This window comes from Schistocerca americana, chromosome X (assembly GCF_021461395.2).
Source record: "Schistocerca americana isolate TAMUIC-IGC-003095 chromosome X, iqSchAmer2.1, whole genome shotgun sequence".
NCBI lineage: Eukaryota > Metazoa > Arthropoda > Insecta > Orthoptera > Acrididae > Schistocerca > Schistocerca americana.
This window is the reverse complement of record NC_060130.1, coordinates 595979323-596001998: the sequence shown is the minus strand read 5'-3', so window position 1 is coordinate 596001998 and position 22676 is coordinate 595979323.

The window sequence follows — 22676 nt, the reverse complement described above, 5'->3', positions numbered from 1 at the left end:
GTAGGGAGTAGACCAACCAGTTCATTCAATCCCTGTTTAAAGTAATACTGGAGTGTGACAGACGCCTTCGGTCAAAGATCTTTACCGCCGTGGACACATCGTTCCGTGAAGCCTCACGGTTATAATTTTCAGAGCCTCCGTTCAGCTTCAATAACTTTTTAACTTTTGTAGCTCATTCTAAAGGAAGCCTACACACTATACATATGACTACCAAAATAATTCAAATATACAGTCACGAATAATACCGTCGTCGACCAGCATTAGTTGTCGTACTGACCCGTTTCGTTGGGGAAGGGATATGCACAATTAATACGCTGTCACGAAAGCTCACGATAACTGATTTCTGTAAGCTGTTATCCACAATTTCTCATTTTTTGGGATAAACAGTGGAATTTTTAACACGTTATTGTGAAGTTAGGTCCATTTTTACTCCTAGAGGTGACAGGTCTGTGTGGTAAATTTCGCACGCTGCTGTTGCTGTTGTGGTCTGCAGTTCAATGACTCTACAATTCAAAGACTGATTTAATCCCTCTCTCCACACTGGTTGATCTCGTATAAGTCTCTTCATCTCTGCATAACTACTGCATCGTAAATCTATTTGAATCTGCCTGGTTACGGAGTCAAGCCTTCGTTTCCCTCTACGACTTTTACTCGCGACACAGCCCTTCATTACCAAACTGGCAATTCCTTGATGCCTCAGGATGTGTCCCATCAACCGGTCCCTTCTTTTCGTCAAGTTGTGCCACAAATTCCTTTTAAACTCAATCTGACCAGTGTCTCCCCATTAGCAATCCGATATACCTTTCCAATCTCCAGTATTCTTCTTTGGCATTAAATTTCAAATACCTTTATTCTATTCTTGTCTCAACTGTTTGTCGTCCGATTTGCACTTCTGTAAAAGGCCATACGCCGCAAAAATACCTTCAGCAAGGACTTCCTAACATTTAAATTTGTATTCGATGTTAACAAAATCCTCTTTTTTCAGAATGCTTTTCTTGTTAAGAAAGAAAGTTAATAGAATGGTCAAAAAACGACTAGAGGAGCACAAGAGCGACTGTAGGAGAGAAGAGACTGACGATCGGCTGTTGCGGAACATACTTTGCTGCGATGAGACGACCATATTCATTCTGATAGGACTCGTAAGTACTGGCAGGCACAAGCAGATACCATGAAAGGCTATAAAGGAAGCCCATAGAGATTGTTAAAAACCCCGGAAATTTCAGTGGTAAAGAGGAGGGCGTGAAATTGAATGACATCTGGATCCCGGTGCTGAACAAGATGTGTACGTATCTTTCAACATGGGGTGATGGCAACAGTGCATGACGGCAGCCGACAACGACCAATTGCGCCCATTTGTTCACAGGGGGGCCCACGCGAACTGCCGCGGGCATCGCTTTGAAGCATGTGACGTTCGCCACTGCGCAGGAGCACTCGTAAACGGAATTTTGCCGCAGTCACTAGCGAGCCCGTGTCTGTATAGGACTCTGAAAGAAGCTGCGACCCCTCTTGAAAATGTCCTCCGCCGATGAGGACGAAAAATTGGGTTTTAATGAAATATCTATCCGACCCCACCCTATAATAGCACGGAATATTTTATTTTTTCGTTGTTATACCGAGTTCACATTTTACAGCTGTGCTTTGGCTGTCGTCAGCTATTTTGGTGTTCAGAAAACAAAATTCCTTTCTAAATCTTTCGTTATCCCGTGATTTAATTCAATTACATTCCAATTACCACTGTTTTACCCATTTTGTTATAACAGTAAGATACCGACACTGAGTGTGACTACTAATTGATGTTGTTGTTCTCATCGATACTTATCAAATAATATGAGCTGCAGTTCTTAAACAGCCACAAAACAACCGTTCTTCGTATTAATCGTGTTACCGTGAAGCAGCTGTCAGCTGTGAATTGTATCAGGGCCTAAATGTCAGCAGACCGTTTGCGTCAATATGAGTATCGGTCTGTATAGTTTCTTAGATTCTTCAATACGAAATGCAACCAACTGTCACGTTATTCCAAATATATCAGATAGAAAACTACTTCCAGCTGTAAATAATGATAGAAAATCCGTACATAACGTTAGACAATGATATAACTTGGAAATATTAACAGTTTTTAAAACACATAAATCTACGATAAAAATGAAAGCAGGTTGACTATCAGATGCAGATAAAATTAAAATATGAAAGAAAGGTGGAATCAGAAATAAAATTTTATTTCTACTTAATAGCATTGTGAAAGCTATGTCTACATAATCCGACATCAGTACAAGATACTCGCATTCTTACGTACAGCTGTCATGTCCATCAGCAATGAATCGCTGCAATTAGTCGCAAGAAGACTATTGTAGAGATCCTGAAGCAGTGCGTCTGCTCTACGTGGCGCAGTAGTCAAGGTGCTGAATTTATAGCTCTGAGGAGTGCACTACAGATCCTTATGTAGACTCCCCAAGCTGCGTTATCTCCTGGATTCCCTAAACCATTTCAACCGAATGCTGGACTGTTTTATGTAAAAAGAACTCATCCTGTTTCTTCCTCTTGCTGTTCAACTGAGCTAGTGCTCCGTCTCGCCGTTGAGGAGACAATAAACTCAAACATACTTCACTTTTACATAGTGGTAGTAAATTAGTATCTGAGGGCCTGTTCTGAAACCGAACTCAAGTGATTTTTAACGTACAATTTAAGGGGTTTAGTGGAGCAGGAAAGATGATGAACGTCGCCGTCAAACAAGCAGTTTGAAAAGAAACGCTGTATTACTCGAAGAACGGTAATCGAAGATAATAATTAAGCTTTCTTTTTTCTAATAGGAGGTGATGTAAATCAGGGCTACTGAAATTTATTGCCATGGATACTTTATACGGAATTAATAGGGTTGCGTTAACATTAAGCTTTTTAAAAAATATTTAAATGATGTTATTTTAGGATTAAGAAACTTTGTCTCAGGGCAGAGTAGGATATAGGAGTGGATTTTTGGAGAACAATATATACACAAAAAAGAGCAGCAGGAATGGTCACTGGTTTGTTTCACTCATGGGAGAGTATAACGGAGGTGCTGAAACAACTGAACTGGCATGCACTTGAAGATAAATGCAAACTATCCTCATTCGGGAGGACGATGTTTCAAATCCGGGTCCAGCCATCCAAATTTAGGTTTTACGTGATTTCCCTAAATCGATTGAGGCAAGAACCGGGATGGTTCCTTTCAAAGGGCACACACAATCTGAGCCTGTGCTCCGTCTCTATTGACCTCAGTCTTCCTTCTTCTTCCTTTCACAAACTATCCCGTGAAAGCCTACTAGTTATAGAATGTTTCGACAAGCAACTTCAAATGATGTTCTAGGAATACGTACAACCCTGTACATATCACTAATTGCAGCGCGCACAGAACCGTTTGACCAATGATTCTCCCTGCCCTCCATATGTGAATGGTACCGAAAACGGCATAATAAATGGTACAACTGGAAGAACCCTCTGTCACGCACTTCACAGTGGTTCTCGGAATGTAGATGTAGATGTAAAAACTTTATTGTGAGGGAATGTGGATGGTTTCCAACAAACTGGTCTTTTTGTTTTGTCTCTTTTAAGGTTCAGGCAGAGGAGATGTATCTACACTCCTGGAAATGGAAAAAAGAACACATTGACACCGCTGTGTCAGACCCACCATACTTGCTCCGGACACTGGGAGAGGGCTGTACAAGCAATGATCACACGCACGGCACAGCGGACACACCAGGAACCGCGGTGTTGGCCGTCGATTGGCGCTAGCTACGCAGCATTTGTGCACCGCCGCCGTCAGTGTCAGCCAGTTTGCCGTGGCATACGGAGCTCCATCGCAGTCTTTAACACTGGTAGCATGCCGCGACAGCGTGGACATGAACCGTATGTGCAGTTGACGGACTGGTGCACGCCAAGACCGTAGGATCCTACGCAGTGCCGTAGGGGACCGCACCGCCACTTCCCAGCAAATTAGGGACACTGTTGCTTCTGGGGTATCGGCGAGGACCATTCGCAACCGTCTCCATGAAGCTGGGCTACGGTCCCGCACACCGTTAGGCCGTCTTCCGCTCACGCCCCAACATCGTGCAGCCCGCCTCCAGTGGTGTCGCGACAGGCGTGAATGGAGGGGCGAATGGAGACGTGTCGTCTTCAGCGATGAGAGTCGCGTCTGCCTTGGTGCCAATGATGGTCGTATGCGTGTTTGGCGCCGTGCAGGTGAGCGCCACAATCAGGACTGCATACGACCGAGGCACACAGGGCCAACACCCGGCATCATGGTGTGGGGAGCGATCTCCTACACTGGCCGTACACCACTGGTGATCGTCGAGGGGACACTGAATAGTGCACGGTACATCCAAACCGTCATCGAACCCATCGTTCTACCATTCCTAGACCGGCAAGGGAACTTGCTGTTCCAACAGGACAATGCACGTCCACATGTATCCCGTGCCACCCAACGTGCTCTAGAAGGTGTAAGTCAACTACCCTGGCCAGCAAGATCTCCGGATCTGTCCCCCATTGAGCATGTTTGGGACTGGATGAAGCGTCGTCTCACGCGGTCTGCACGTCCAGCACGAACGCTGGTCCAACTGAGGCGCCAGGTGGAAATGGCATGACAAGCCGTTCCACAGGACTACATCCAGCATCTCTACGATCGTCTCCATGGGAGAATAGCAGCCTGCATTGCTGCGAAAGGTGGATATACACTGTACTAGTGCCGACATTGTGCATGCTCTGTTGCCTGTGTCTATGTGCCTGTGGTTCTGTCAGTGTGATCATGTGATGTATCTGACCCCAGGAATGTGTCAATAAAGTTTCCTCTTCCTGGGACAATGAATTCACGGTGTTCTTATTTCAATTTCCAGGAGTGTATTTCATGTTGTGGTGGGGTTTAAGGAGATTTGTGGGGCATATAGAGGGAAGTGGTGATGGTAAATTTTGGCAATGCTTACGTAAGGTATTGAGGTTTAAGTAGTGGAAGGTGCTGATAATGGTGGTTTTGTGGCACTCACGCTACTCGTGGTGCTGGTTGTAGTGGTGGTGGTGGGGGTGGTGCTTGGCCTCATACCGTTGGCGTTGAGAAAAAAAAAATCTGAATTTATGGTTGACGTAGAACTTGTGCAGTGTGAGGATGAGCGGAAGGACCGTATTGTAGTTGTAGAGCCGAAGAGGGGCTGCAAGAAACTGGTGCCTCAGTGCGCAGACAGCGTCTGTTGTCTCCATCGGCAACTGGTGACACAGACAGTGACTGTCGACTTTGGCAAAGACTGTTGACAATGATAGTGGCGCTTGATTCCGGCAAGTATTAGTGGCTCAGGGAGACAAGTGAGAGTACATATGCCAGCCGTTTTCTCGATGTAATCGGCAACTCATGTAAGTGATAACGTCGGAGTATACTTTCAACATTTGATGTTACCAAAGGCGCAGAACGCACATCAGTCGAAACACTAACCCTAACAGCAGTTCCCTTTTCATTGTAGACTAGAAGCTGCAACCCTCGAATGATCCAATGATTGTACCTCGGCCCAAGGTTTTGTGAGTGCAATATCATGATTCTTATAAATCAGTGAAACGTAGGTAGGTTATCTCTCGTATTGTGAATGGCTGGGCCTATGCCACGCAGATTTGCAGTGGTCGATCCTGTACATTTTTCTCTCCACGGCGACCCCGAAGAAGCAGAACACAGAGTTGTAACGGCATACAACGCCTGCTCGCCGACCGGCAAAAAATAATTGACAGTTAGGTCAACGGTGCAGAGAAGATGATAAAATTACATCCAGCAAAAAGTCGTAGTTAATTAGTTATGACATTTGCAACTACTATTAAATCTGATAGGCTATTTTTTGTTTTCGAACGACGAGTACCTGAACTTTATGGACGAGTGTTTAGTTGTCAGAGTTGAACTTGTGTCTCAATATCAGTGACGATTAGGTCCTACAATTCATCATATTCAGATTAGACAAAAGAAAGTCGAGCCCTCAGCTGTCACACAAACGACGTATTTCTGTCATTGGTCTGCGCGAGGACCCCTTCAGGACGGTCACACGCCTGCGTGGTTTCACATTCAGTTGTGTCTGTCCAGAATTCTGAAGATCTCTTTACTGTTTAGATTACGTGGTCAAGAAAGAGCGAAAATGTTTTTAATGCTTGTCTTACTTTTTCCATCCTGTACAATGCAACACAATTCCGCGTTCTTCTTCGAGCAATACTGATACACATAGGGCACACACCTTGCTAAACTTCAATCCCACATTCAAACTCACATTCTCAATTTCTCGTGAAACACTGGAAAGTTAAACACAACTTTTATTATCCGAAACATTGTGGTCTCTAGTTGAAGCATCAGTCGTTTCCAACGATTCTTTAATCGCTCTTCACTGGGACGATTCTCACGTCACGAGTTGAACATTCGCCCTCACGTGCCAATGATTCATTCACAGCTGAGTGTTTGCATTGGCCTTTTGGAATTTACTGTGGTGTCACCGCCAGACACCACACTTGCTAGGTGGTAGCCTTTAAATCGACCGCGGTCCGTTAGTATACGTCGGACCCGCGTGTCGCCACTATCAGTGATTGCAGACCGAGCGCCGCCACACGGCAGGTCTAGAGAGACGTCCTAGCACTCGCCCCAGTTGTACAGCCGACTTTGCTAGCGATGGTTCACTGACAAATTACGCTCTCATTTGCCGAGACGATAGTTAGCATAGCCTTCAGCTACGTCATTTGCTACGACCTAGCAAGGCGCCATTATCATTTGTTATTTATCTTGTGATGCATGTACCGTCAGACCGATGCTCACCAATTATGGATTAAAGTTAAGTATTCCAGAAGCTCCGTACTTTTTTTACTAGACTCAACTCCTTTAACTGTTCCAGACCTCACGCCAGCCTGCGTGAGCCTAAACGCGTGCCTTTCGGCTACCTCCTAGTGGCTTGGCTGTCTTGCCAAGTCACAACATTTACAAGCCTTTAGAAATACCTGTGAACATTCATACACAACTCAAATCTAATTCCAAATAGAACATATTATTAAATATGGAACAATTATGGAGTGGTGCCTGGACGAAAAAACGACCACTCCCCCATGTACCCAGGACTCGCCAACAGGTTTTTCTCTTATCTACTATGTAAACAAAATTTATTCTCCCATAAAATTTTTGAATACTCTGTCATACTTGAGTTATAGCAGGCAATAAAGTTTCTAGGCTTTAAATAGCTAGTTTCCTCTTCTCTAATTTCTGTTTTTTTTCCATCATAGATCTCAAGTCACTGCCACTTAACTGAAAGGTTTGGAACATTCAGACCAAATTTCATGAAAAACGTTTCATGTGTGGTTCACATGAAAAGAAGGAATATTTCCCTGCGTGACAAAAAGACAACGTTTCTCTCTAAGAAATTAAGCTTTTCTTAACAAGCAAATGTTTTCCGGTGACATAAAGAAAGTGACAACTTAATGTACATAATATTTCTTCTTCTTCTTCTCTCTCTTTTGCTTTTACGGTCTCATTGGACGACTTTAGTCAAATACGATGCTTATTGTTTGTTCTTTGTTTATTTTTGCTTTACACCTTATTTTTATGTTTTTCAGTTTCTTTAAATTTTCAGCTTTCTTATGCAAATCGTCCAGGGTTAATTCTAGCTCTTTCAAATCCTCCATGATTTCTTTTATCCAGTATAACTTGCAATTCTGAGAGAGACCCTTTCCTGTTTTCCCAGCGTTCTCCCACTAAATCTTCCCCAGAGAAAATATTTCCTACAAGATTGGCAACAAATCTCTCTTCTTATTTATTTATAACAGCACTCACATTTCTCGCTCGTGCTCAATTTAGAAATGCTAATTAAGTTTAATTTTACAGAATCATGTTCAACAAGGACGCGAGATTGGCTGTATGTAAAAAAAGAAGACACTAAAATGTTTTGTGCTTTTGCCGCTGTTTTTGCACTGATTTAGAGATACAATGGCAGAGGAATGAATTAGTAGACACTTTGTTATTAGAGAATTCGCGTTACCATGACTATTCGATTAGGTTTTTAAACGCTTATAACGCGGAAAATATATGCCTATGTCGCGTCTATTAAACTATTAAACATTAGTGTAGATATATACGATTTAGAAACGTTTACTCAAACTTTTATAGCGGAAATAGACACTACTGAAACTATTAGTTGTCCTATTTTAACGTAATTTATACTATTAAGAAACCTTAAATAGAATTTTTAACGTTATACGTCACGTAATATTTCGACTAACATCGCGACTGTTTACAAATAACACGAGTTGTTTTTAGAAATATCACAATAGGAACGTTAAATATTAACCTGTGTAACACGAACAGACACGACTGTAAGTATACAAAAGGAAATAAACTTACATTTAACATATTTTTCCCTTAAGTTCTTTACATACTGAAGAGCCAAAGAAACTGGTACAACTGCCCAATATAGAGTAGGGCCAACACCACCTAGACTAGAAGGCTTTCGTAGGGCCCCCGCGAGCACACAGAAGTGCCGCAACACGACGGCGCATGGACTCCACTAATGTCTGAAGTAGTGCTGGAGAGAACTGACACCCTGAACCCTGCAGGGCTGTCCATAAATCCGTGCCGGCCGTGGTGGCCAAGCGGTTCTAGGCGCTTCAGTCCGGAACCGCGCGACTGCTACAGGTGCAGGTTCGAATCCTGCCTCGAGCATGGCTGTGTGTGATGTCCTTAGGTTAGTTAGGTTTAAGTAGTTCTAAGTTTTAGGGGACTGATGACCACAGATGTTAAGTCCCATAGTGCTCAGAGCCATTTGAACCATTTGTTCGGGGCTGCCGTCCGATGACACCCGTTTAGGTTCTTCGTTGATCCGTTCACTCAGTTTTTAATTACAGAGAGTAGCTAACCCTCTGACCGAACACGCTGAGCTACCGTGCCGGCAATCCATCTGAGCCATCGAGGGCACAGAGGATAGCGCGACTGCAAGCCTCCCACGAGACCCACATTCTCACCTCATATGTCCACACACTACATTCGTTGTTTCCCTACCCAACACAATCAGTACTCGTGGAAGACATTCTTACCAAGTCCCGTAAGAGATCGGGTAATATGTGTGCATCCGCACAGAAATGGCTCTGAGCACTACGCGACTTAACTTCTGAGGTCATCAGTCGCCTAGAACGTAGAACTAACTAAACCTAACTAACCTAAGGAAATCACACACATCTATGCCCGAGGCAGGATTCGAACCTGCAACCGTAGTGGTCGCTCGGCTCCAGACTGTAGCTCCCAGAACCGCACGGCCACTCCGGTCGGCATCCGCACAGAAGAAGAAGGTCATGGTCAGTATTGCCAGAACTATATACATATAAGTATATACTCAATAATGTTCATGTCTGGGGAGTCTGATGGGTGAAGGAAGTGTTTAAACTCAGAAAAGTGTTCCTGGAGCCACTCTGTAGCAATTATGGACGTTTGAGGTGTCGCATTGTCCTGCTGGAATTTACCAAGTCCGTCGGAATGCACAATGGACATGAATGGATGCAGGTGATTAGACAGTATGCTTACGTAAGTGTCACCTGTCAGAGTCGTATCTAGACGTAGCAGGAGCACACCATTACAGAGCCTCCACCAGCTTGAACAGTCCCATGCCGACATGCAGGGTCCATGGATTCATGAGGTTGTCTCCATCCACTCGATACAATTTAAAACGACACTCGTCCGATCAGGCAACATATTTCCAATCATGAACAGTCCAATGTCGATGTAGACGGTCCCAGGCGAGGCGTAAAGCTTTGTGTCGTGCAGTCATCAAGGGTACACGAGTGGGCCTTCGGCTCCGTAAGCCCATATCGATGATGTTTCGCTGAATGGTTCGCAAGCTGACACTTGGTGATGCTCCAGAATTGAAATCTGCATCAAATTGCGGAAGCGTTTCACTTCTGTCACGTTGATCGATTCTCTTCAGTTGTTGGTCCCGTCCTTGCAGGATCTTTTTCTGGCCTCGACGATGTCGGAGATTTGATGTTTTGCCGGATTTCTGATATTCGCGGTACACCCGTGAAATGATCGTACGGGAAAGTGCTCGGAGAAGCTGTGTGTTATTGCTCGTGTGCCGTCTATAACACCACGTTCAAACTAAATCTCGATAACCTGCCATTGTAGCAGCAGTAACCGATCTAACAACTGCGCAAGACACATGTCGTCTTATACAGGCGTTGCCGACCGTAGCGTCGTATTCTGGCTGTTTACATATCTCTGTATTTGAATGTACATGCTTGTACCAGTTTCTTTGGCACTTCGTTTATATAAGAAATATACCTGTGTATCTCCCTCGCCGGCCAACTTGGATCCCCAGAAGGAATGAATATGGAAAAGAAGTTGACTGATCAGAAGAAGGGCGAGAAATAATAGGGTAAGATTATAATATGAGATGAAAGGAAGAAAACAGAAATAGATAAATGATGAGAAATCCATATACAGTTTACAAAGTGAGAGAGATATTGGTTACCAGTTGGGGAGAAAGAAAACAGGTGGGATGTTGTGAGAGGGAAGCTATGTTGATGGAAACAGATAAAACTTAAACCCTCAAGGGCCACAACAGTTAATATTTATTGTAGCAGAATAGTATTTATAGTTCCCTATAGATTGGAAGCCAAATGGACAACTGTTGGCTATTTTCATTTTTAGGTCGTTTTCTACAGTATTTTATACATATGTAACGTTGAGACTCAAGGTAAGATAAATATGTATTAAAATTTCTAAGTTCTGAATCGGCTCATTGCAAAAGCACAATCAACAATGGAACAACAAGTATATGTAGCTTCATTCCTTATAGTAGTGGAATCTCCTGAAACAGTTTCTGTCTTTGCTGAATCACAGAAAAACTTTGCATTTTTAACACTGAATAAAATAATTCTGCTTCTTCTAAATTTTATACTTTCATCTCGTCTTATTCCACTGAAAACAGTGGTCAACTTTGTGCTTTTGGAGCTCTAGCGCAGGAGTTACTGTAGTACCACGTTTCTTGAAATTTTTCGACATATCTTCAGTGCTCGGATGTCCTCTCTTGAATTTTCCTTTCCAGCAGAAATCAATGCCCTTGCAAGATTAGCTTAAAACTATCTGAGAGGAACATGCTTTTCAGACAGTATCTTGCAGCAGTCTCCTGTATATTTCTGCCCCGCTATCAGCAACAGCTATTGCTACTGTCACAGAGACGAACATTCATAAACAAAATCCCACGCACACTGTTACACTAATGTAACTCGAGTTCATATCTGAATACACAGAACCATAAGAATTGAAATAATTTGTCCAATGGTTGTTACTTAAAGAGAAAATTTTTATATACACTGATTAAAAACATACTATCCACAAACCAAAGAATCTCGCACACCTTGTGCAACATGATGGCAACCAACTTCTGCGCTAGTGCACCTAAGAAGATACAAACATGACCAAAGATAATATACCGACAATAGTTCCAATTACTCCTCACAGAATATGCTGCATGTCTTGTACAAATGTGTAGCAGCGGCCATTGGCAAACTAGCACAGGCTAAAGAGCAGTCAGAATCGTATGAACCTTATTTTGCATAATGTAACTGGCGGTAATAGATGGTTAATGTCCTCTTGAATGCAGAGTGGGTTTGAATAAGACGCAGATTACAGCGTAATTTGTTCCATGGAGAAAAAGATAGAGGAAGATTTAGTGTCATGCGAAGGTACAGCCAAGATACTGGACGTATTCTATCTGGTATTGTAGTTACGGAATAATATGTATTTTATATGTGAGGAGATGTATTGAGGATACCAATGACTAATGAACCAAAGAAGTAAATAGAGTGTGAAAACCACGTCACCTATTCGGTCGCGTCCATCCTAACTGAGCACAGGAAGAACTAATGTGATCAAACAACCAAATGTTAAACACAAATCTTTCACAAGCCCTCATAGCTAGCCCTGGTCGTGTAGTGTTTACACTATTTACACAGTGTTCAACTCGAAAATAGAAATGACGATTCAGCAGGGCTGAAGATTGGACTAATGTTCGTTTATTTTGAGGTACAAATGGTTTTCTAAATTTCTTTCTTTTCAAACAGGCAAGAGAAAGTTTTTCTTCTTGCTGTAACAATTTGTTCTCCGTAATTTAGACACTCAACGGAGTAACTGTTTCACAAAAATGTCCGTCGATCATTCTGCGTGTGGTATGAGCTACGTTGTTCAGTCAAGACCCAGATTTTGTGCCCATCATGATAATGAACAAAGACAGTCATTCATACCTCATACGGCAGCAGCGATGTTCCTAGGCGCAGCAATTAGATATAACTAGATACAGTCAGCATATAAGTGGTAGTTACAGTTATGAAACACAAATGAAATATCATTGATACACAGTGAGAAGAGCAATGTATCTAGGACAGAACTATGGGGAATTGCAGAGAATACCTTTCCATGATGACTTCTCCGACTCACAGACGACTCTTTGACATATGTTTTTGAAGTAGCTCTCGAACCACAGTACTGCACTCCGCAACGATTACTAGTCCTTTACAACTGTTTTAACCTGACTAAATTGGCTAAAAAGAATATATCAGTAATTGGGCTATGCGCGGCTCTGTTTACAAATGATGACTCGATGAAGTTGTAGGGTCGAGTCGTACATGTCTGCTTTCGTGACCAGCAGCTAAACTCGCTGCAGACAATAATTTGTACCTGTGATCCTGCTGCCAAGTAAATTATGTACTGACTAGAATTGCGAATTAATAAAATAATCAGGTATTTTAAAAAGGAAATATAATAAATAGTTAATAAAAAGGGTTTTATTATAACGTTTGATATTGATATAGGTGGCACTAGAGGATTATGTTGAATAATAGTTAGCTTAATGAATCAGGTAATCAGAAAGGTATGAAAAGGTAGTCTTACAATTAATAACTATAATATCAACAGAAATAAAACCTTATTTAAAAGCAGTACAGTGTCATTAAGTGCACTACAAGATTAACAGTAGACTCATCAACAGCTAACTAATCTTCAAAGATGCGCAGAAACTAAGTCCCATTCCATGACCACAAAACACGAAATATTCACCAACTCAAAAAAATTTACTGTTTAGTGTGCCGATCTACATATTTACATATGTGAGATAGAGAGTAGAAACTTATACTCCATCTAGTCTTAATTACGGAAAGCAAGCGAAAAAAATCAAAGTTCAGAACTGGACCATATTTAGAACCTGAAAAAGTTAAAGTTCCCTCAGAAGTTATGATATCCAATATCCATCACCTTTACGACTGAATACCACAAGTTACCTCAGGTAGGTCCGCCTTCTCCCAGCTCTCGAAACTGAGAGTCCGTCTCCAGCATCCTGCTCATCTCTGCACTCCAGTAGTAATCCATCACTGCCTCATTCTTATATCGTGAAGGCAACATAATCTGTAGTATTCTTAGTTTCTTAAGACTTCAGTTGACCACCTTTTACATAAGACTAACATATTATTACAATGTTAGTAAATGAAATGTTATTAACATTTGAGCCCACTCAGACCATTTGCAATAAGAATAAATAATATTTTTATCATAAATAAATAAGACAAAATTCTAGCACATGTGCTAGAATACACGAATTGAGGTGACAGTAATTAAAACAAAGGAGTTTTTAACAGCTATAGGACCTTCTCATGAAATTTCAATCACCAAATTTCTTCTACGAGTGTGAAAAAAGTTTGCTGGCACCCATCCATAAAGGGAGAAATGATCATCATAATTAAATAAGAAATCAGAGCTCGCACAGAAAAATTGAAGTGTTTGTTTTTCCCACTTGCTGCTCGAGAGTGGAATGCTTGAGAAGTAGCTTAAAGGTGGCTCGATGAACATTCTACCAGACACTTAACTGTGAATTGCAGACTAATCAAGTAAATGTAGGTGTAGAAGTAGATATTAAAATGTTGTTAAGTATTTGTTGAACAATAACTTTGGCCTGCTTGATAGAAGTATCTTTTGACGCTCCATCCATTGGTGGTGTCGGCTTTTTCATTCAGCTGACCACTTTTAAAATACAATATTTTATAACAGGCATAATCAACATTTAAATAAAGTTACTGTCAAAAAATAATAAAATATTCACTAGATAACTTCACACGTAGGACAAGATATGAGGCTTGCCATACTGCATTCAGTTTCTGTGTTACTGAGGAGAATACGATGTTCTTGTGGACATTTTCATGATGTAAAAGATATAAAAAATTAAAATTTATTAAGTAACTAAATAAATTAGATACAGATTTTTAGATTTCAGGGATGGCAGCTATAGTGCAATGCTATCCTGTGAAACATCGTTTGTTGAAATCGCACGAAACGTTCATAAGTTATTAATTTTAATGTTCATTGTGAAAATATTCAGTCACTATAAATTATTAACCTTTCCAGTTTTTAAGTTATTGAAAAAATTATCGGATACACTTCACTTTTTGAGGCTGCAGATGTATCCAGTTTTCTCTACTATTGAGCTGTGATTTATTATTGAATTTCTAAGTGTTCTATGTAGCCATATTTTACACCTCCTTAAACGCCGCCATTGTTGGTACATCTGCACCCAAGCCATTCGAGCAGCCGCCGACCAAGTCCTCAATATCCGGACACGTGCGGATTGCCTTAGTAACTTAGCTCGTCTGGAGCGGGCGCGCTGCATCCACGGCCTGCCGATTCGCACCCACCAAAACGAACAAATTCACCTCTGCTCCGTACCAACCCTAGACGGTCGAATAGCTCACCTAAACATGTGTAACGTTATATTTCCTTGAAAAATTCGAGTGTTTTAACGCTGCTTAATTACAGCAATACATTTTTTTCCGATATAAAGGGCGTTTCAAAAAGAAAGAGCAGATTTCAAACATTTATTTCTCAAAAACTACAAATGATAGAAACACAATTCAAACGTTTCTTGTCAGAGAAAGGTTCAAAGTTTTTCAATGGTCCGCGCAGAAGTTCCATGCAAATCCGCAGTGGCGCTGGCGTTTGTTTGTAGGAAAATGGCGACGACACCACAGGAACGATCATTTTGTGTGCTGCAATTTGCAAAGTTAGAGTCCATTGTTGGTGTGCAACGTGCATTCCGCCGTCAATTCAACAAACAGCCGCCTCGTCATAAGCAAATTTATGAGTGGCATCACAGATTCGTAGAAGATGGTTGCATCTGCAAGCGAAAAAGCACGGGTCGTCCACGCACATCGGATGAAAATGTCGAGCGTGTCCGTGCAGCTTACGAAAGGAGCCCTAGAAAATCCACGACACGGGCAAGTCACGAACTAAACATGTCTAAAACAACGGTATGGCGCGTTCTGAGTAAGCGTCTGCACATGAAGCCGTACAAACTGCAGTTATTGCAAGCATTGCGTCCTGACGACCACAACAAAAGGTTCGAATTTTCAACTGCAATTCTACAGGACATGGAAGAGGACAATTTTGCCGAACGATTAATTTTTTCAGATGAATCAACGTTTCACATTTCTGGTAAAGTTAATCGGCATAACGTACGAATTTGGGCGAGTGAAACTCCGAGGGACGTTATTCAACATGAAAGAGACTCACCAAAGGTTAACGTCTTTTGTGCAATTTCGGTAAACAAAGTTTATGGACCTTTCTTTTTCATGGAGAAAACTATCACAGGAACCATTTACCTGGACATGTTAGAAAACTGGCTATTTCCTAAACTTCAGGAAGATTCAAATCACTTCATCTTCATGCAAGATGGCGCCCCACCACACTTCTCTGAACCTGTACGACGGTACCTAAATAACACCATTCCAGGACGGTGGATTGGAAGAGCAGGAGCACAAGATCAATGTCATCGTCTGTGGCCTCCCAGGTCACCAGACCTTACTCCCTGCGATTTTTATTTGTGGGGGTACATAAAGGACTGTGTTTATGTCCCACCTATGCCCGCTACTCTTCAAGAGGTACGACATCGAATTGTTGCGGCCGTGAATTCGGTAACTAAAGACCAGTTGCGTCGTGTGTGGCAAGAAATGAGATACCGGTTTGATATTTGTCGTGTAACAAATGGTGCTCATATTGAGGTACAGTTTTGATATTTGTTGTGTAACATTTGGTACTCATATTGAGTGAAGGACCGTTGGAATTGTGTTTCTATCATTTGTAGTTTTTGAGAAATAAATGTTTGAAATCTGCTCTTTCTTTTTGAAACGCCCTGTATTATTTACACGTATCGAAAATAAAAGCGTTGCTGTAATCATGCAGTCGACCGGAGTGGCCGAGCGGTTCTAGGCGCTACAGTCTGGAACCGCGCGACCGCTACGGCCGCAGGTTCGACACCTGCCTCGGGCATGGATGTGTGTGATGTCCTTAGGTTAGTTAGGTTTAAGTAGTTGTAAGTTCTAGGGGACTGATGACCTCAGCAGTTCAGTCCCATAGTGCTCAGAGCCATTTGAAACATTTTGAATCATGCAGTGTCGAAACAGTCGTTTCACGTCGCTCCAAAGCGTGTTTAATTTTATCAGTCACTCTGCTTAATGCAGTTGCTTTGCTTTGGTGTGTTTGGAAGCCTATAGATATTTATCATGGATAAGTTTTAAGTTAATCCGTGAGCTTTTCATGAACAGTGTACTCAAAGGCTCTAGACAGTGCGGGTAGTATGCTAATCGGTCTGTACTGACCAGGTCCTTTTCGGTTTTTTAGTCTTGGCTCTGGGGTGAGTTCAGCTTTTCTTGCAAGCAGTACAATATGTGCTACCAACAAAAGAGATGTTGACGACGTCTGCGAGAACTGAAATAATAGTTTTTAATCATATCTATACTCATTTCATCAGAAGAGAGCCTCATGATTGCTTTTGGTGCTGTGTATGTACAAGCATGATATCACAAATTTAGATCTGACTGATGTTGAGAAAAAGTCGTATACTTGGTCTGCAAAGGCTTTAAAAACAGCATCAGATTTTGGCTTTCCTATGCTGAAGCATCGCAGACAAGTGTTGGATTTCGTTTGAATCATCCATGCGCAGAATCTCGTTTATTCATTATTGGCGTAGTTCTGTCTTCAGCCATGGAGCAGGAGCACTCTTTACGTTGGCAGAACATCCAGGAGAATGTTTGTCATGCACTGCAATAAGTCTGCTACTTTATTCCCAGACTTTAAAGTCTCTTGTCGGCTCATTACTTATATCCCGTCTTGGAATATCTTAACAGGCCTTTTGTAGGACGTCTTCGATAACCTGTTTAAGTTTATGTAGGTTATTAGGTGAGATCTTTTTTGATGGTCTGCACTGAGAACATTAACATCACATCATGGGCAGAAAGGCTCGAGTCAGAAGTCTGACACGCGAATTACTTTAATTGGTCTCTCCGTTGCTACTAACTTTGTTAAAGTTGTGATATTTGTTTTTCCACAAATGGATAAACTGGAATACCATGTGCCGGCCGATGTGGCCGTGCGGTTCTAGGCGCTTCAGTCTGGAACCGCGTGACCGCTACGGTCGCAGGTTCGAATCCTGCCTCGGGCATGGATGTGTGTGGTGTCCTTAGGTTAGTTAGGTTTAAGTAGTTCTAAGTTCTAGGGGACTGATGACCTCAGAAGTTAAGTCCCATAGTGCTCAGAGCCATTTGAACCATTTGGAATACCATGTCGTCACAGAACTCTTTACTTTGGAGTGTTTGTAGCTGATAACTGTTAATCCAAAGTTGATGAAGACTTGCAAGGAGTCTGCGAATTCGGTTAAGAAATAGGCGACTGTATCCAAACGTGGTCGTACCTCTAGTCAAGACTTTCAAAAGCTGCAAACACAGATTGAAACGTCGGTAAATGGCACAGTATTGCACTGGATGATCGGCAGTTAAAGATGTTTGTAGTTTTCTGTATCTCAGCTATCGGTGGACGGAAAATTTGATGCGATATTTTCTCTGAGTCTTTTGTTCTTGAATTACGTTTGTATTCCGTATTTTCTTTCATCGCTCTGGGGTCATGAGACGAACGAAAAGCTGAACTCATCTTCAGTTCATGAGAAGAACGAATACAGTAAATTTTACACGAAGAACTATCAATGAAAAACTTTGTGCAAGATTTGTGTCGTATTAATTGGATGCTGATGAAAATAAAATTAAAAATCTGATTTCGCAGCAATTTTTCAACCGTTTCAGGAAGATTCCATCTGATTTAGTGAGCCTATTTGTTATTGTAAGTGTCACTGTCTCGTGCTAGCAGCGAACAGCAACCAAAGTAGTGGGTTGGTGTCTTGTATCACAACAAAGCCAGTATTTTGGGGAATACCATAGAGATTCGTTTTAATAATTACCTTACAAATTGCAGAACAATACAACGCAAGTCTCCTATAGCAACTGGATGAAAAAATACACGAGGAAAGTCGTTGGTTGCAAAAGACAAAACTTATCTTTCGTCAGGGCAATGAATCTGCATGCAGAGGTGCTTTGTCAGTGAGAAGGCTGAAGCACTGAATTACGGAATATTTGAACATTCAAGCATTTTACTTGATTTAACATCCTCTGTATCCCATCACCTCCTACGTCTAACGATATATGCGGTTGGTAAACTTTATTAAATCCATTGAATTCATTGTGGAAACCGTAGACAGGCGTTTTGCAATCCTTCCAGATTTTCATTTGCTTTATGGAAAATATCAAATGAAATGACACTGGACAACTTGGCCTGCCATAAAATGTGACTATATTGAAAAATATGTGCTTTCACTGCCAAGCTTGGAAATGTTTCATATTGTACAAAAAAGTACTACTCGAAGAATCTAAGTGTATTTCAGACCTTTGCAGGAATAAGGTTGATCACGTGACAAGGTACAGCTGTGCTAACTTCTGCAGTTGTACATTTTTCTTATTTCGTAGAATAAAGCACAGAAATCAATAAAAGATAGGGCCATCACAGCCAGATGCGATAGCTTTTCACGAAGTTCACTGGCGACTGGATTTAAGGAACAGAGAATACCGTTGAATGTTTTACATAAAATGATGATAAATTGTATCCTTCTCCGCGCACTATCGAACAAAAAAGTCAGCAACAGCGTTAAATCTTCTCCTCTTCATATGATTGCATGACAGTTATAGCTACTACTGAAATTTCATTCTATCATACCGAAGTGTACTCTTTGGTCTTCAAGTGAATTGAATATTACAAATTTTCAGTGATCTCACATCCGTACTGCTGCTGAAGTAAGTATTCCATGACAACGTGTCGTGCGTTGACATTTCCGCTATTTGTTCGTCTGCGGCGAAGTATTTCATGTTAATGATTTCTCCCACTCAAACCTCACGTATACGACGATAGGAGTGTCGTAATTGCGAATCCCTGCAGCTACAGAAACGTCACAAGGTCCTTTTGTTTGCCGACAGCCATTAATCTGAATTTCAAAACGATATTTACCGATAGACTGTGGTATGCATGACGCAGACCGCAGGCTATTCATACGACGTACAGTCGTGGACAAAACGAGCGAGACCCCTCGCCTTTGCGTTATGCTGATCCGCACAGCTTTAAAGTCTGCTACACAGCATAACAGGCAAGGCGACGAAGTGCTACCAACATACTATGCACAGGCATGAAATTGAAAAACTATCCGAAATTTGTCAGACTGTTTTCAATCATGTGTAAGACTATATTAATGCTGATTAGTGTGTTAACCACAACACCTAAATATAAGATATAAAAGATATAAATGAAAGAAGAAACGCTAATTAGCACGAACTGTACTAATAAAAATGAATTTCAGCTTATCGAGATAATATAACTGTTTAATAAGACAAAGTAACCCAGATCGTTACGAATTAGCAAAGTATTATGCGCATTCGGCCGCGAAATGGTCTGTGTCAACGTTCAGACCAGTCATACTGGATTACCGTTGCTGACCTTCCATGAAAGTGAGCAAATTTAGCAATGCGTGAAGATTCATAACGAAATTCAGTTAAAAATCATTCAGTGCCACACTTAAGTCAATTCAATTACTGACAGAAGCGGAAAAACGTAGGCAGTAACAAGTATGAAATTCTACAAGAATTTCATATCGACATCCACAGGACGCCGGTACAGAATAAAGGTAGCGATAAAACGTATTAGGGACGCGAGAATTTCTTAAAATTCCTTTGCTGATAGTCTATCTGCATCCATCGAGATTAGAACAGAAAATAAACCAGACCTCCCTTGCAGTAGCAAACACCTTTCACTACGCTAGCAGACGATCCAGGCAAACAGCCCTTTTATTATTACTCCAGACATGAATAAGCCGGCAATATCACAATGAAAATGGCAAAATGATCTGCAGTTTCTGTTGCATAGAGCTTTCTGGACTCAAAAACACATATTGTCTACCTTTATGGAGGAGGAGATTAGTGTTTAACGTCCCGTCGACAACGAGGTCATTAGAGACGGAGCGCAGCCTACCTTTATGTCACCGCTTATGTGACAATCATTCGGGATGTTCATAGAAATAACAAAAAACTGTTATTAGCGAGTAAATTTAGTAGGATAATTCTGCATACCCCAGGAAATAAACGGCGACGTAGCTGCCAAACGTATTCTACAATGTTTAGAATTCTCCATTAGACGTGTCACAGCCAGAAAACGTTCATTAGCCGAAGGTAGCTAGCAATGGGAATGCTCGCACATCTAAAACGCGGTGGCATTAATAGTGGGATCTGAATTACCACGTGTATAGCCAAATGGATTTTATTTACATTCCTGTAAACGTGATTTGGATCGAAAGCGTAGCTATGATTAATATGCTGATGTATCGACTGCAACCGGAACATTTCGAATAAAGAGTAGGGGAAATTACTATGCGGCCCTCATCTTCGGTAACTGAGGTATTTATTTTCGTTGTTAGGATTTCGTCAAGTAAATCGGTAAAAATGGAACCTTACTAGTCTCACTTTCATGGCCGTCTATTTGTCTACCCAACCCTTAAAACCCGTTTACCTCGAGTACGGGTGGACATAATAAGCGGAAATGTATCGCACTTCCTGCGGTATACGGTCCCTTGGTGGTGTAAAAAAGTGAGCTATATCGAAGCAATCTAAAGATACGGCCGTTTAAGTAAAGAAAATTTACGCGAAAGGTCAAAAAATGGCTCTAAGAACTATGCCACCAAACTGCTTAGGTCATCAGTCCCCTAGATCTAGAACTACTTAAACCTACCCAACCTATCACACATCCGTGCCCGGGGAAGGATTCGAACTGTCGGCGCAAGGAGCCGCGCGGTCCTCGATATGACGCCATTGAACGCACGGCCAACCCGCGCCGGCAAGCTCTTAATATAATCTGGCGTTACTAAAAAGTTATTCACTTCTGGTGAATGATTTTCTGCGCAGTCCATTTAAGAAAGAATAACTAAAATATATTTTATGTTACGGAAGAGGAAGGACGCCTAATTCATTTCCCCTTGTCTTTATTCATGATGCTAAATTCGCAATCTGAGCATACGTACTATCCATAACCACACTTTAGATCCAAGTCATAGTCACATATATGCGAATACAACACATTGGCTTATGCTTGAGGTATTTCGTTTCCCACGAAGTGGTGGCAGACGATGCTGTGGCGTCTTCGAAGCGCGAGGGAACTTGCATAGTATGTTGGTAGCACTTCGTCGCTTGCCTGTTATGCTGTGTAGCAGACTTTAAAGCTGTGCGGATCAGCATAACGAAAAGGCGAGGGGTCTCGCTCGTTTTGTCCACGACTGTACAGTCCATCTAGTCGGCCCCATGCGTTAAACCTAGACCCACAAGCTTAAAAGATACTGAAAGTAAAACTAATTTTCCGTTACCACCAACGGAGCAATGGTAAATAAAAAAATGGAGAAAAGTCGAACTTTATACGCTTGATACGAACACAGTTTATCTACACAAAAATTGGTTCAAATGGCTCTGAGCACTGTGGGACCTAACATCTGAGGTCATCAGTCCCCTAGAACTTAGAACTACTTAAACCTAACCAACCTAAGGACAGTACACACATCCACGCCCGAGGCAGGATTCGAACCTGCGACTGTAGCGGTCGCGCGGTTCCAGACTGAAGCGCCTAGAACCGCTCGGCCACACCGGCCGGCTTATCTACACACGTCAACACAATTTTTCCAATATCCCTCGATTTCGAAATTCATGGTACATGAAATAAAATTTGGCCCTGAGGCATGCGTATATTTCGATTTTCAGTTCTCCAGATTACCAAATAAAAAAACAGCCACTTTCATAACGACGAAATCGTCTTTTTACGCATTTGGTTTCGTTCACAGTACTCTGAGCAACGTCAATACGTGATGGAACGTCGCCTTGCTCGGGTGCTGGCTTGAATCCGTGGTGGCATACCACCGATGAGATCATCGGGCCAACCTGATCCAAACTATCCCACTCTTCAATGGATAATCTGCGTACAACGTCTAAAAACAGCTCGTTTCAATCGATCCCACACATGTTCGATTGCGCTCATGTCCGGGGAACAAGCAGGGTCATCCTATCAGTACGATGAGCCCATTGGTAGCAAAATCTTGTCCCTCTACTGTAGAGCAATGAGATCGCACCCAACAACCACAAGAGTCGTATGGTGACCTCATGTAATGCCATCCCAGAATATCATTACACTACCCCCTCGTTACACGTTTGGAGCACAGTGTTGGAGAAGTTAGGTATTACAGGGCTGTCGCTAAACACAGTGCCTGCGACTGCTA